The sequence below is a fragment of the Macaca nemestrina genome, chromosome 8 (assembly GCF_043159975.1).
Source record: "Macaca nemestrina isolate mMacNem1 chromosome 8, mMacNem.hap1, whole genome shotgun sequence".
Taxonomy (NCBI): domain Eukaryota; kingdom Metazoa; phylum Chordata; class Mammalia; order Primates; family Cercopithecidae; genus Macaca; species Macaca nemestrina.
In genome coordinates, this window is record NC_092132.1 from 76,189,788 (window position 1) to 76,206,529 (window position 16,742).

At 35.4% G+C, this 16,742-nt stretch overlaps 1 long non-coding RNA gene across 1 annotated transcript in view; it reads left to right on the forward strand.

Annotated features, from left to right (window-relative positions):
• Positions 1–8,186: 8,186 nt before the first annotated feature.
• The window catches only part of LOC105483615 (uncharacterized), a 185,226-nt gene continuing 176,670 nt past the window's right edge, over positions 8,187–16,742 (forward strand). The window contains exon 1 of the long non-coding RNA XR_988435.2: positions 8,187–8,379. This is a non-coding gene — a long non-coding RNA (uncharacterized lncRNA). The remainder of the gene's footprint in view (positions 8,380–16,742) is intronic.

A 16,742-nucleotide genomic window follows, 5' to 3' on the forward strand; every position in this document is an offset into this window, starting at 1 on the left:
CCCATGTGGAGAGAGGCTGAGAAACAATCAAAATACAAATTCTAAAACTCCCAACGATTAGAGATTTTTTTTTTTATTACTAGTTCAGTTTTGATGATATGAGAATGATTATTTCCTTGGGAAAAGCTAGCACTTGAAAACAGTATCATCATCTGAAAACTTGCCTTTCCTTGATGCAATAATATGAATTACTAATCAGTAATTCAAACAGTCTGTGGAAAGTTAATTTCAAAACAGAAATGATTTAAAAAATCTATAGTAAAGAGATTCATAGTTTCATCCCCTGGAATCCTGGCAATGTTCCTGGACCTATGCAAAACTTTCAGAACTATTAATAATGTTTAAAAAGTGGTTCTGGAACAAAAAAAGTTTAAATTCTACCCAGAAATACAAAACAGACCTTTTTTCTGTTCATCTTGCTTTTCATATTGTTTTATCTGATGCCAATTTTTGTATTATAAAATCTGTTTTACAGCATTACAGCATTTCTCACCTGTTCTTGTGTTTTAAGTCAAAATTTTATTAACTCCCATTATTAGCACTAGGGTTATCATTTAATGTTCTGAGTATCTTTACTTTCAAAGGTAGTTATGAGAAAGGTAAGAAATTGACAAGCGGGGAAAGGCACTGCAGGAAACTTTCCACTCATTCTTTAAGACACATCTCAAAGGTTATTGCCTATATAAAGTCTTCCCAGACTTCTCCACCCCTTCCAGAATACTAGCTGTATTCTCCTCAGAGTTCCTGTAATCCTCCCCAGGTGGATTGTAATTCTCTGAGAATGGGCTATTCTTATCTGCAACTACAATGCATAGGACATTGATCATGACGCAGCAAGTCTGTCAGTCAATGCTTATTGAATAAGTTTCAACATTTGTTGAAAAAATAAATGAATAAAAAGATCTGCAACATACTGAGAATCTCTCCATATGCTTACAAAAAGTAGCAACCTAAGTCATCATTAATTAAACACTAAGTGGTCTCGTTAAATATCCAAGTCTAAGTGAATTAGAGAGATTAAAACAAAAAAAAAACTTATAAACCTGGTAAATACAATTTTCAAGTGAGCACATAGGCATACTTTTGTTATTCTCACATAAAGACATTTGCCTTGTAATCTTTTCCATTTCAAAGGTTTTATATTTGGGGAGTATGTAGTTATTGGTTAATACTTTCGGTTGCAAGTAACAGAAACTGTCTGAAACAAGGTTAAGTTAAAAGGAGAAATATATTGTCTCACAAAAGGATGATAGAAGAGCTACACTTGGGCCTTAAACCAAATCAGAGTTCTCTCTCTCTTTCTGCGTTTTCTATTTGGTTTCCTACTCTATTTCTCCAGATTTTTTTTCCCTTTTTGTACCCACCAGAAGGAGATCATGTCCATATGGCAATATTGGCTTTATACTCTAATATTTCTATCCCCAGAGATGAAAGATGTTCTTTCTCACAAGCTCTAGATACAAAATTCTAGGAAGCATTTGTGCAGTATAGCTTGAGTTCTGTGTCTACTTCTGAATCAGTCAGAGACAGCTGTTTCACCCTTGGTTACATGCACACTTTTGAAATAAAGGGCAAAATTTGCTGATACAAAAAGAAGCAGCACATACTAGAGAGATACAGATGATGGTAAATACAAGGAGAGGAGTCATATTTTTCCTTTATTTACTTGTAAAGAACCTCTCAATAATTCCAACCTATGGTTCAATATATGCAAATTCATAAATATGATTCATCACATAAACAAAACTAAAACCAAAAACCATATGATCATCTCAATAGACACAGAATATGCTTTCAATAAAATTCAACAACCCTTCATGTTACAAACCATCAACAAACTAGGAGCCGAAGGAGCATACCTCAAAATAATAAGAGCTATCTATGACAAATCCACAGTCAACATCACACTTAACAGGCAAAAGCTAGAAGAATCCCCCTTGAAAATCAGAACAAGACAAGGATGCCCACGCTCACCACTCCTATTCAATATAATACTGGAAGTCCTAGCCAGAGCAACCAGGCAACAGAAAGAAATAAAAGGCATCCAAATAGGAAGGAAGTCAAACTATCTCTCTCTGTAGATGATACGATTCTATGCCTCAAAATCCCCATAGCCTCTGCCCAAAGGCTCTTAGATCTGATAAGCAACTTAATCAAAATTTCAGGATGCAAAATCAGTATACAAAAATCAGTAGCATATCTCTACACCAATAATGTCCAAGCTGAGAATCAAATAAAGAACACAATCCTATTAGTAAATAGCCACAAAAAGAATAAAATACCTAGGAATACAGCTAACCAGGGAGGTGAAAGAGCTCTACAACGAGAATTATAAAACACTGCTCAAAATAATCAGAGATGACACAAACAAATGAAAAAACCATTCCATGCTCATAGATAGGAAGAATCAATATTGTTAAAATGGCCACACTGCCCAAAGCAATTTACAGGTTCAATGCTATTCCTATCAAACTACCAATGACATTTTTCACAAAATTAGAAAAACTAGTCTGAAATTTATATGGAAGTAAAAAAGAGCTCAAATAGCCAAAGCAAGTCTAAGCAAAAAGAAAAATACTGGAGACATCACACTACCCAGCTTCAAACTATACTACAAGGCTACAGAAACCAAAATAGGATGGTATTGGTACAAAAACAGACGCATAGACCAATTAAACAGGTTCAAGAACTCAGAAATAATGCTATACACTTTTAATCATCTGATCTACAACAAAGTCAACAATAACAAGCAATGAGGAAAGTACTCCCTATTTAATAAATTGTGCTGGGATAAATAGCTAGCCATATTCCGGACTCCTTCCTTTCACCATATACAAAAATCAACTCAAGGTTGGTTAAAGACTTAAATGTAAAACCTAAAATTATAGAAATCCTGGAAGATAACCTAGGAAATACCATTTGGGGCATTGGAACTGGCAAAGATTTCATCACAAAGACTCCAAAAACAATTGCAACAAAAACAAAAATTGACAATGGGACCTAAACTGAAGAGTTTCTGCACAGCAAAAGAAACTATTAACAGAATAAACATACAGCTTACAGATGGGAGAAAATATTTTCAAACTATACATATAACAAAGGTTCACTTTCCAGAATCTATGAAGAACTTAAATTAACATGCAACAAACAAACAACTCATTAGAAAATGGGCAAAGGATATGAACAGACACTTCTCAAAAGGAGACATACACACATCCAACAAGCATATGAAAAAATGCAACTGGGCAAGGTGGCTCACACCTGTAATCCCAGAACTTTGGGAGGCCAAGGCGTGTGGATCACGAGATCAAGAGATTGAGACCATCCTGGCCAACATGGTGAAACCCCATCTTTACTAAAAATACAAAAACTGGCTGGACACGGTGGTGTGTTCCTGTAGTCCCAGCTACTCGGGAGGCTAAGGCAGGAGAATCACTTGAACCCTAGAGGCGGAGGTTGCAGTGAGCCAAGTTTGCGCCACTGCACGCCAGCCTGGTGACAGAGAGAGACTCTGTCTCGCAAAAAAAAAAAAGCTCAACTTCACTAATCATTAGAGAAATGCAAAAACCACAATGAGATACCATCTTATACCAGTCAGAATGGCTAATATTAAAAAGTCAAAAAATAGCAGATGCTAGTTAGGTTGCAGAGAAAAGGAAATGCTTTTATGCTGCTCCTTGGAATGTAAATTAGTTCAATCACTATGAAAAGCAGTTTGGATATTTCTCATAGAACTTAAAACAGAACTACCATTCGACCCAGCAATTTCATTACTGGGTATATACCCAAAGGAATATAAATCGTTCTACCATAAAAATGCATGCACGTGGATGTTAATTGTAGCCCTATTCAAACTATTCACAATAGCAAAGACATGGAATCAACCTAGATGCCAATCAATGGTGGACTGCATAAAGAAAATGTGGTACATATACACCATGGAATACTATGCAGCCATAAAAATGAATGAAATCATGTCCTTTGAAGTAACATGAATGGAGCTGGAGGCCATTATCCTACGTGAATTAACCCAGGAACAGAAAGCCAAATACCATGTGTGCTCACTTATAAGGGAAAGTTAAACATTGATTACACATGAACACAAAGAAGGGAACAATAGACACCAGGGCCTACTTAAGGGTGGAGGGTGGGAGGAGACTAAGGACTGAGAAATTGCCAATTGGGTACTATGCTCATGATCTAGGCTACAAAATAATCTATACACCAAACCACTGTGACACACAATTTACTCATGTAACAAACCCATACATGTACCCCCTAAACTTAAAATTAAATTTGGAAAAAAAAATTCTAACCTAGTTAAAAAGAATTTGCTCAGTTCTTAACCAAGATGGCTAGTCAGTTCAACATACCAGTAGAGGACAACCATGGTGGTACAGACGGTTTCAAATGGAGATTGGTAAAGAAATAGCTCATGGAACAGAGGCACATGGAAAAGTACAAAGTTGAGTCACAAGAGGTAGGAAGCAGGGATTCTTTGCAGTCAAGGGTTCCTGTTCACAGGGAATGGTGATGTTTCTGGGATGCTGACTACCACGATCTCAGATACTAAGGCTATATGATAGGGAATATGGGCTGCCCAAAATATTGCTCACTAAAGGGAATCAAATAATTGATTTCTACACCATGTACTCTGAACTTAACCTGGTTTGTGACATAATGAAATCTTGTAATATATAGAGAGAAATAAAGTAAGTTATCAGCAAAAACGTTCTCAAGGCTTTGCCAAACTGATTGCTATCACCGACAATAAGCAATAGGACCAAACTTTGAAACTAGATATACATAAAGTTAAATATAGTACGTATTTAAGTATTTTGAACTAAATTTTCTGAATTTCAACTTTTCCAAAGTTTATGTTCTTTAAGAATAACCCAGTTTTTTTTTTTTTAGACTCCAAGTCAGAATAGTATTTTATTTTGCAGAGCTGGCGGAATAGAGTGTACTAAGACTTTTCTACTTATTTTTAGTCATCTACTGGAATAGTTTCTTCACATTTAAAAAGTCAGCTTTACTGTAGCTATCATACTGTGAAATCTTTTACTAAATCTTCCTACTTAGCAGATTTCCTTAGTATTCCATTAGTAGGAATGATAAAATCAGAGCATAATTACATTCATTTTGGATTCTTTGCACACAAGTGTTGACTGGTATATGGATAGTATTTAAAGCTAACAATTTTCTATGAAAAAAGGTTGTTTTAAGAGAAATAAGAAATCCTATGTAGCTCTTGTATGACCTTTAAGAATCCACTTGAACATACAATCTATGTTATCAAAACCCAGGCATTAGAATGGTTGATCCCTTGTAATACCTTATTTACTTTTTCCTGTTTGCAATATTTAAAAAGTAAGCATAGGTAAGAAATAAACTAATTCTACTATCTCTAATATCTATGTTAATATGATCTTAAGGAGATAATGCCATAATTTATATAAAGTTCTCTAATATTGGAAACACAAATTCACTTCAAATTGCCATTTTGTGTAAAAACGACATTGACCTTCAGGTGAGTAGCTTTCATTGCAACTCTGGCATCTATAGCTGGATTTACTTCTGTGGACAACATTTGTTCATTCATGACTTCATTCAACAAATATTCCCCACACAATTAGTAATTCCATAGAGTACATTATTCAACCCCCAAGAGCAACCCACTCCATGGTCTGTAATTTTCTTCTAAGACCTCAAAGCCATTGATTCGGTCATGATATTGATCTATTAACAATGAGTTTTTCATTTGCAAGTGTGAAAAATGACCAGAAAGCACTGCTGGCCATGTTTGACCAATTTGTATAACTGGGATGGTAATAATTTAGCTCACTTTAATGTTATAAAAAGAAAACAGAGGCCGGGCGCGGTGGCTCATGCCTGTAATCCCAGCACTTTGGGAGGCCGAGACGGGTGGATCACGAGGTCAGGAGATCGAGACCATCCTGCCTAACACGGTGAAACCCCGTCTCTACTAAAAAAATACAAAAAACTAGCCGGGCGAGGTGGCCGGCGCTTGTAGTCCCAGCTACTCGGGAGGCTGAGGCAGGAGAATGGCGTAAACCCGGGAGGCAGAGCTTGCAGTGAGCTGAGATCCGGCCACTGCACTCCAGCCTGGGCGACAGAGCAGACTCCATCTCAAAAAAAAAAAAAAAAAGAAAACAGAATGTGTTAAAAGACTTGTAGTCATGAAGTGAGTAGCTCACAATATCTCACATGAAGATAGGCTTTCTATATCCAAGATCACTCTTTCTGAAAACAGCCTGAATCACATCAAACAGAGAAAAGAGTAAACCTTTGGGTCCAGTACCGTGTCACATTGTTTCTTTCTAGTTCATAAACTCCAAAGGACTCAGATAAATCAAGAGAACAGTTAAACTCATCATTTCTTCATGAACTCAAATTCCAAGGTGAAATAGCTAGTCTAAGTACTGCACTGTTTAAAGGAAATATTTTTGTGAATTCCAACGAAGCTCTTGAAGACTACTGTCTTTGGGTCATTTGCTTTTTCTGTTTATTTGAATTTCAACATCTACAGACACTCCTGGCAAAATAGGCTATTTTCTTTTGAATTCTTAACTATGTCACTGATTAATTATCAAGATAGGATTACTTCTGAGGTTAAAACAGACCCTTGAGATTTGGTGGTTCACTGCATTCACTTCCTCTAAAATTCTAGTAGTTCATGCTTGTGAAATTTCCTTAACTTGACCTAAGTTACTTGATATGGAAAATAAACTACACTAATCAAATTATTTAAGCATCTCACTATTTCCCTATTTGGGCAATCATGGAAATCATGTCAGTTAACTTATTGAGGACTCTAGTACTGTGATTGGCAGAAGACCTAAGGAATTTAAACAGAACAAAACAAAGTGGAAAAGCCATATCAAATTAAAACTCAAAACAAATAAAAACACTGGTGATTCTAAAACATCCCTCCACTAAACACATTTGATATTTCAGGCTTGTATTTTATTTTTTTCCACATGGATGAGAAATATGAAAATGAAATTTGTTACTTTTTCTTAATGTGCTTATTCTAATGCAAGCCTCGTAGTACTAGTGAGAAGCAGAATTTCAGGACTGGTGTCTTCTAGTTCACTTGTAGTGGCAGTCGTTTCTCACCACAAATCCTTTTTGAGGGAGGATAATATTAACAAGTCATTTAATAAAGCACTTGCAATCCCCATGCAATTGACAATTGTGAGACACTAGAGCAGCAGCTGATCTACTGATACTAAATAACTCCTTTAAATATGAAAAAGATATTATTTATTTTTTCTTACATCAAAAATGAAATCTAATCTAACTCCAAATATTTTAATGTGCCTTATAAAGATCTTTTCCTCAACAAATCTTATCTGTACTCTTCTTGAAATAAATTGAAATCTTTTTCAAATATTTACTATGTATCAAATAAATCACTTGCCATTCCATCTATACCTAAAAGGCTGTGGTTTGATCATTTTATTTTTTCTGAGCATTCTATAAAACATATTATGTATCTGAACGACCATAAAATACTATTCTTGCAACATTGCCAATTTCAAAATGCCCTGTTGAATAGTTTATCATTGGTGTTCTCCATTTCCTTTCTTGATCCTCTTTGAGAATCAGCCAAGCAAATGCTAGCTAAATTTATTTGCACTTATGTGTCTTACCCTGAACATTTCTTACTGAAAGGAAATCACAGGGCCAGAATGAATAAAACCCAATTTTTGGCTGAGGCTCTAATAGCATGGGGTAATATTAGATGAAAAATAGAGACTGAGGGAATGTAAACATTAATTTATTCAGTTCAACTGATTTTCTTCCTATTAAGGTGCATTCTGTTAGATAGTTTTCCTCCTACTTACTAAATAGTTAAGCCCTGACATTATTAAGAAAACTGCAATTCACATCACTAAGGCTAATGTCACCCAAAGATAACTTGCTATTTTAAATAATATGGAAACTGCATTGGGATGACAGATAAGTATAACAATCCCTTTTATTTTTAACTGCTTTTGATGTGTTCCAGACTTTGAATATTCAGACACAGGAATAATGGAAAAGTTATTTTTCCCCTTAAATCACACCTCCACACCCCAAACTACTATTCCTCCACCCTCACCCCTGAACTTTTTGAACAAAATTGATCGATCAAACTCTCCTTTTCTTGCCTGGAGAACAGTCCTGGACTGAGCTTCAGAAGATCTCAGATCACTGACATTCTTTCTAGAAGAGTACTCCAAGATATATTTCTAAGTAATATTCCTTCTCTTCTTGGGGGAAATTAGAGCAGATTTCTACCTGGTGCCATATCAACTCAAGGATAGAGTCAAATACAGAGAGGCTCTGTCATTTGTCTTTGGATCTCCTTCTGTTGAGTATTTATGCTGAGGCTTCACAGTAGGATCACATTTCTGTCACAGACCAGCAGTGGGAAACCAGGACTAGACCTACAACTCATACTTTCCAGCATGTTGTATCATCCTTTTAAATATCCAGCATTATTCCCCCCCCCCCAAAACAAAAAAAAACCTTAGTCAGGATTTCCAAATAACACCATTGTTCAAAACAAAATGTACATATATTATTCTTCCAATGAATCTTTCTACAGGGCAAAAAGAAGCAATTGTCCACAATAGCCATTATTGACTGTTTAAAGAACTTACATTAGCTGTTTTAGGGTAGACATATTAGAAATATATTATCCTGGTTTTTCGTCTTAGAATGTTTTGATTTTTCCTCATTCTGGAAGGGTATTTTCTCCTGATGGAGAAGTCTTAGCTGACAATGTTTCTCCTTTTTGTACTTGAAAGATGTTGTGCCACTTCCTTTTGGCCTCCATGGTTTTAGATGAGAAATCTGTTGTCTTTTGTTCTTTAATAGGTAACGTGTTGTTTCTCTCTGGGTACTTTCAAGGTTTTTCTTTGTTTTTACATTTTACAAATTTAATTTTGACATATCTTGGCACAAATTTGTCTAATTTTATGCTATTTGAAGTTAGCTAAATTTTCTGAAGTGTAAATTTATGTTTTTTACCAAATTTGAGAACTTTTCAGTCATCATTTCATGCAATACTTTTTCAATAATGTTCTTTTTTTTAAATCTCCTTCTGGGCCTTTGATAATATGCATACTAGATCTTTTGGTACTGTTTCACAGGTTCTTGATATTCTGTTAATTTTTTCTCAGTCTATTTTCTCTCTGTTGTTAAGAGTGGAAAAATTCTATGGATCTGTTTTCAATTTCACTGATTCAATCTGTCATCTCCATTCTATGATTAAGCCCATCCATCAGGTTGTATTATTATTATATTTTTTAGTTCTATAATTTCCATTTGGTTCTTTTTGTATAATTGCTGCTTCTCCACTGAGACTTTTTGTTTCTTAAATTTGTGTCAGGGAATTTGTCATTGTTACATAAAATATTTTTGTAATTACTGCTTTAAAATTCTTGTCACTTAATTCCAACATCTGATTCACTTGGGTGCTGGTGTCTGTTCATTGTCTTTTCTCACTCAAGTCGGAATTTTCCTGTGAGTTTCTTACTGCATGCTGAACATTTTGGGTATTAGATTATGTAACTACAGATTCTATTCAGTCTTTTATTCAAGGCAATTGCCCTGTTGATGTGTAGTGTGAGTGTGAGAGTCAGATATACTTAGCTTTACCCCTTTGTTGCTGCAGAAGTGGGTTAGAAATTTAGCTCACCACTAGTTTCTGATCACACCAGTGGGAAGTGGAGTGCTAACTGATCCTGTGTCCCACCACCTTCTTCTGCCTCATTGATACCTGATAGAGATGGAGGCTCAGCTTCCCACCATGCCCTTCTGACACCATAGTGGGGGAAAGTGGAGTAGCAAGGCATTGTACCTCCTCATTCAGTCTTGTTGCTGCTGGATACGCATAGGTGTTCAGCTCTCTCCTGCATCTGCTGACTCCAGGAATGTTAACTAGTCCTGACTTGCAACACATTTTCCAGTCTTCATGTTGAGTGGGGGTAGAGGTTCAGGTCCATGCATAGAAAGGCTCATATCACCCAATGGAGGAAAGAGTGCATCACTGCTTGTTTTCACAGGGTGGAGGGGTAAGGTGGAAGATTACTTCCTTGCTCATTCCCACTGGAACCATGGGGACCGAAGGAGGATTTTCTGTTAACGCTTGGATGTAGTTGGGCCAAAAATGTTTTCTGTTGATAGGTCACCTTTTCTTACATCTTGGTGAGGACGAATAGAAATCTTGTGTGTTGTTTTGAGTGTCTGCTGGCAGTTTGCAGTTGAAGGCTTCTGCAGTGTTCTGTCTAGGATATATAGGAGGCAATTACAAAAACTGAGGTGACTCACCACTGTGCTGCTCCTCAAGTCCTGAGGTCCCTAGGCAGTCTATCGTCTTTCCACTTTTCAGTGTCTTTCTATGCTTGTTTGTTGTAGTATATCTGGAGTTTTTATAATTTTTCAAGAGAGAACATGGGAGGAGTGAGGTCTACTCCATCTTGGCTGGAATCAAAAGTCCCACTGCAGATGTTTTTTTACATATACACACACACAAAAATTAGTGAACTCAATTCAATGCTAATAAGAAAACTTCATGTAGTCTCCATATTTTAATGTAGACCTTATTATGTGTAATTCGGGAACAAAAGGAAAAAAATTTTACTAAGAAACTATTTCCTGTGCTATTTTGTAAGTTTGTGGGCACACAAATCATTATTTATACCTGAAAAGTCTTTTGCCATTTCCAGCTCAGTGGTTCTTTCATAAATATGTTCTTTGTTTTTGTTGTGAATAAAGCGAGACCATACCATGAAAGAAATATTTCAATTCTTACTATAATTTGCAAATTGTTTTATGATAAAAACAAAGTCTTTAGGCACCTCAGGGACCTGGGACAGGAACAATGGACCCTGGTGTACAATATATAAGAATAAGTGAGGTGAAGGAGATAGGATAGACTCTTTGAAGTTGAACTGAGATTGGTGGTATTGGTGTGAATTCACAATTTTTATTTTTTTATATATATATATAAAATTGGATATAGAAATAGATGCACAGGTGGGTAAATTTATAAGTGTGTATGTGGGTATATGTGTGTGTGTATGTGTATGTGTGTGGAAGGTGTTTCCTGGTTCTATACTGTATTCTCTGAGAAAGACTAGAAAGCAATGACACTACAGTAGCAATGAGCATACTGAGAAGCCAGATGTTATTTTCTAAATATTATGTCCCCACAAAAGGAACCAGGGAGTCCTGGAGAAACAACTGATCTCAGAATCAGAGCAAAAAAAAAATGTACAAGAACCTTGAACACTTTTTTGTGTGAAAAAAAATAGGAATTGCTTAAAGAATGATGGGGAAATATCAAGAAACCAGCTTAGGGATGCTTTTATTAGCCAAATCTAGAAAAAAAGTAGCATTGAAAAAAGTATGATAGTAAAGGATTATAACCAGTTGGAAAATAACAATCTGTAAGTACATGCTGATCTGAGTGAATGAATGAATAAGTGAAGGAAAAATCTCTATCTGAGGGTAGTATGCCAACTAATCAGAAATTATTGATTTTAAAAATGACTGGCTTTGGCTACCTCATGGTAACAACTGATTCAGACAAAAATTATCAAAATATACTCAAACCCTCTTGTGAATGTTTGATACGGAGTAGAATAAATAGTTATAAAGTATCTTTTCATTCAATACTTATTAAAATATTTGAAATGCAAAAACATCATTAATTATTCTTAAATTGTAGAAATCTGGCAGACACTTGGCTAACCAAGTGGTAAAACCAACATCACATGCATCTATTGAAATAATATAATGAGAAGAATATGGGATCTTCTGGGGTGCTCCTACCAAAAAATGCATAACCTGAATCAAGCAAACCCCAAATGAGGAATATTCTACTCAGTAACTCGTCTATATGCCTCAAAAAATGTTCAGATCATGAAATTCAGGGAAAAATAAAACCCAGAGGAACTGTTACAATTTAGGAGGTTAAAGGGATGCGACAACTCAATGACTGGATCCTGAACCAGAAAGGAAAGAGCTTATAAATAATATTATTGATGCAATCTACACAATCTGAATGGGGCCTATGAATTGGATGGTATTATTTTATTGGTGTTGATTTCCTCGTGTTTATGATTCTACTTTGATTATATAAGAGCATGCTTTTGTGTGTGTGAAAATGTATACTAAAATACTTAGAGGAAATGGGGCATTATATCTCCAACTTTTGAACAATTAAAAAATAAAAAATGTATATATATGCACACACATATCTATGTATAATATATGGAAGGGGAGAGAGGAAGATGGAAGAGAGAGAAATGGAACAGGTAGAGAGAGAGACGGGGAAATATAGAAAAATTCTTATACCTGGGATATCTGCATGAAGAGTATATGTAGGAGAAAGAAGATTTTCAGTTTAGGGCAGTGTCTCTTTTGATTTCCAGTACTGATGTTTCAGTTCCAATCCTTTGGTAATTGAACTTGGAAATGAATAAATTTGGATAGTAAGAGATTTTACATTTGCTAAGATGGTAAGATTTCATTAATAATGACTTGACTAAATAATGCTTACTATAGAGGATTTAGGTTTGCATTCCTTTTTGCAAGCTAATGGTAGAAACTATTTTAAATCATTATTGTGATTGGCTCTGGGCACACTGACCCCCTGTGAATTTGACAGAGTCATACAACCTTCTTTGACTAGTGAAATGTGAGCAGAAGTATCATGTTTCCTTTCAGGTGAAAGTTTTAAGAACCAGTGTGCGAGTCATTATTTTTATTTCTCTTACTGACCAAGGAAGCCTGTGTCATACTGAAATGAAGTTTCCTTCATCTTGGGACCTTGAGTAAGCTGAATTTAGAGCTTAACTGACCAATGATTGATATCAAAATAAATCATAAATTAACTTTGATATTTTGGTGGCTGTTTGTTAAGGTCGTATAACCTAGCTGGTTATAATCACTTGCCTTGACAGATCGTCACTATATGACAGACACCATGCTTAGTGTTTATGTAGATTAGCTCACTGAATATAATCATCCATGAGGTCGGTTTTATTGCCTCCATTTCACACATGAAGAAAGTGAATCTCAGAGAGATTAAGTAACTTGACTAAGGTCACAAAGCTAAGCTGTGGCAGGACTGGAAAAGATATCTTCAAACACAGAATAATATCATAAATTGTGAAACATGCTGTCCACTTGCATATAATCATTGGAATAACAGTGAGAAATAAATCGCATCCAATCATTAGGCTAATTTGAAGGAGCTTTTCTTATCAGCTGTTGGCATGCTGAGCTTGTGGTGGGGAACGCTAGGGGTCCAGAAGAGTCAGAGATCGCTAAGTGAAAAATAGTTCACTTTTGAGCTTCTCCTATCTGTGTGACCTTGGATGACTTATTTAAACCTCTCAAGTCTCTCTTTCCCATATACAAAATGGGGTGAAAAAATGTCAACCACAATGGACTACTCTGAGACGTAAATTAATTACATTTGAAAAATACTGGTAAATTAGTTCTCTTTTTTTCTTCCCTCGATTGAGGGATTGTCTCTCTGTCTCTTTCTTTCTATATGATAACTGGTTTAGAAACAGCCTATGATGCAGACAGTTTGATAATTCACAAACCTCCCAGTTACTTCAAATTAATATGATCTCAAAAGTTAAAAAAAGAACAATTTTCACTAAACATTTTTTGTGGAACTTCATACATAAAAGATTACAGGATAAGAAATACACTGCTTTGTGATATATGGAGTAGAATCGCAGGCTTTACAATTCCAGTCATATAATTTCCTAAATTGTCTGGTTTGAAAATTTGGGCTATTCAGATTACCTCTGCCATGCACACATGAGTAGCTCTCCATTCTCTGGGAGGGTGGTCTTTTCCAGGAACTTTCAGTTGCAAGCTATTACAGGAAAATCTATTCTCTGGCCAGTCCTCTGGTTCCCTATTTCCATTTAAGCATGTTTGTCAGTCAATAAATTCCTGCCTTTTGCATGTCTCTCTATATATCTGGTGTTCTTCATTAAACAATGAAATACTCAAGCATTTTCCACTTTCTTGACTTCAGCTGAAACGTGTTTGGCAAGGCATGAACGTAACTCAGCCTGCTCTTTATGGCTTAATGGGGAAAAGCCATTCCATGCCAATGTGAATTTCCTCACTGTTCTGTTATGCTCACTGACACCAATGGGTGCTTTCTTCTTAAATAAAATGGAAATATTCTGATATTGCCAGACAATTACTTGATAGTACTTGGCTTTTGTTTATACATTTACCAATGATCCCACTGGAGGCTCCCTAATAGAAGTAGTGTTGGCCAAACTAAAAGAGCCCTTGGAATTCCACTAACATAGGCTGCTTGCTTTTCCCCTTTCTTGTTTATTTTCAGTCTATAGTTTGATTAGGTTAAATTTCCTTTATTTAGACTTCAGCAAGAACAACTGACATAAAGAAAAGTAGGTTCTCTGAAACTTAATTTGAAGAGACAGTGAAGTAAATCACTGACATAAAAATATCAGGTCACATACACAGGCTTATTCATTCTGTGAACCAAATGGCCCTAGAGGAGCACTCCTTAATTCCAGCACTAGGACAAGCATGTGTCCACAGGTCAACTGGCACCCTGGAATTCGGAGGAACTGTGGCGCTGTGATTTTCTGTTTGGCAAACTGTAGTTTCATTGTAAAATTAAGGTTTGGCAACATGTTTGACATCAGATGGAAATACGTGCATTTAGTCAACTCCACACTTGCACAATACTGTTGAAAGGACTCTGAGTACATGACTTTGAACTTTTTCTGCAAGAACAAGAAGAAACTCGAATCAATGTGGAATGATAACGAGAGCTGTTTTCAAGATTCGCTTGGTCCATCATTCAAGACGGCTCAGTATTTGTTCAAAAGTCTTCCAAAACAAGGATAGTTTTTATATTTCTAGGGAAAATAAGTGGAGGAGGTAAAGTTTTTCCCCATCATCTCATGTACTTTTGTCACTAGGATACAGTCATGTTATCATCCATTTCTTTCTCTTCCTACTGCTATGACTTTTATTTGGCCACTCAATATTTAATCATCAGTCTCCACCTGGACTAGTATAGTAACATTTTCATAAGTCCCTACACTCCCCTGCATTTAAAATACTGCAGTTAGTTTACTGTTCCCCAAGGAACAACTTCAATATCATGTACTCATCTGTTCAAACACTTTAATGGTTTACCGCTGCCATCCCAGGAACAGCTGCACCACATAGTAGTCAACCCCTTCTACAATGTGACCTCAACCTTCATACTGAATATGTCATATTCCCCTTCATGTACAAACACACGTATATAGCATTTCCACACATGTCCATAGTTCCTTGTGCCATGTCTTTGCTGTTTACGTTCTTTGGGACTACCTTTCTCTATCTTTTTATGCTTAGATTGTACACATTTTTACCACTCACTGAAAGTATTGCTCCCATATGAAGTCTTTCTTTATCCTAAGAGTTTTGCAATAAAAAAAACCTTCTCTCCTATAATAATATATCTATTTAAATTCATATGATTTTTTTTCTTATGGATATCTAAAAGATATATTTTGTTGAAATTCTCCTTTGAGGAATTTTATTTGTAAGTTTTAGAGTTGTTTATAAAATATAGATATGGGTTTCATATAAAACTTTAGATGGGCCCATATGTTATTGAGGTTCTATATAGTTTAAAAGATTTAGTCTTTCAAATTACCTCCTACAGAATGAACATGACTCACTCTCCTTTTCCAATTATATAATTCTATTTTAAAGTGGCCTTTTCTCAATAAATCACATGTGAAAGTCATTTTAAAAAAACCATTTGCTGATGAGTACTCCACAAATGTAACAGTGCGTGTATCATTTTTCTAGTCATTTATTCTTTCAATTTTGTCCCAAAGTTATTTACCTAAATGTCTTCTCCTTTACTAGTCTCTTAGTTTGTTGAAGAAAGAATGTATGCCTGATTCGTCTGCAGTTTCCTGAAATTCTGGCAACATAATGTTACATAAATTGTGAGTAAAATAATGGCTCAATCAATCTTATAAGTCATTGTTGTCACCTTTCCAATTTAAAGTCTATGTAAAGCTTAGGTAGTTATATTATGCAAGACAAAAACTGTGCAAAACACAAATGTTTTGGATGATAAAAAAATGGATAATTCACACTGGTAAGTAATTTAGAAAAGTCTATTTAGCTTCCACAATTTTAAATATAAGCAAGCAACACATTCCAACTTTCCCCATAAAAACAGGTATCTAGAAAGAAATTAAACTAACTTGGAAAATAAGTAATATTATATTTTTTACAAGCCTCATTTTTTAATAAATTCAGTCACATATTTTTAAGTAATTTTTCCGTAAATTTTGCTATCATATTACTTTATGGATAAGGTCCTTATATAAACATATGAAATATTTGCAATGGTATTAATATTTTTTATTCCTCTGAGAGTAGGATATCTGTTAATTTCTGTTGCTTCATGTAAAAAGGAGTTTTAAACTCTGTTTTGAGACATTGTACAATTGCTATTGAGATAAAAAGAAGTTACATGAGCCCAAATTTTGATTGTCGAAGAAAGTGAGGAGAAAAGGACACAAACAATTCTTTTTGACGTACTTCAGCCTTTACTTTCATTTTTCTCCCACTTTGACTCCTCTGCCATTACCATTTGCCAAACAGAGTTGCCTACATAGTAAAAAGAGAGAGGCTGTGTGATT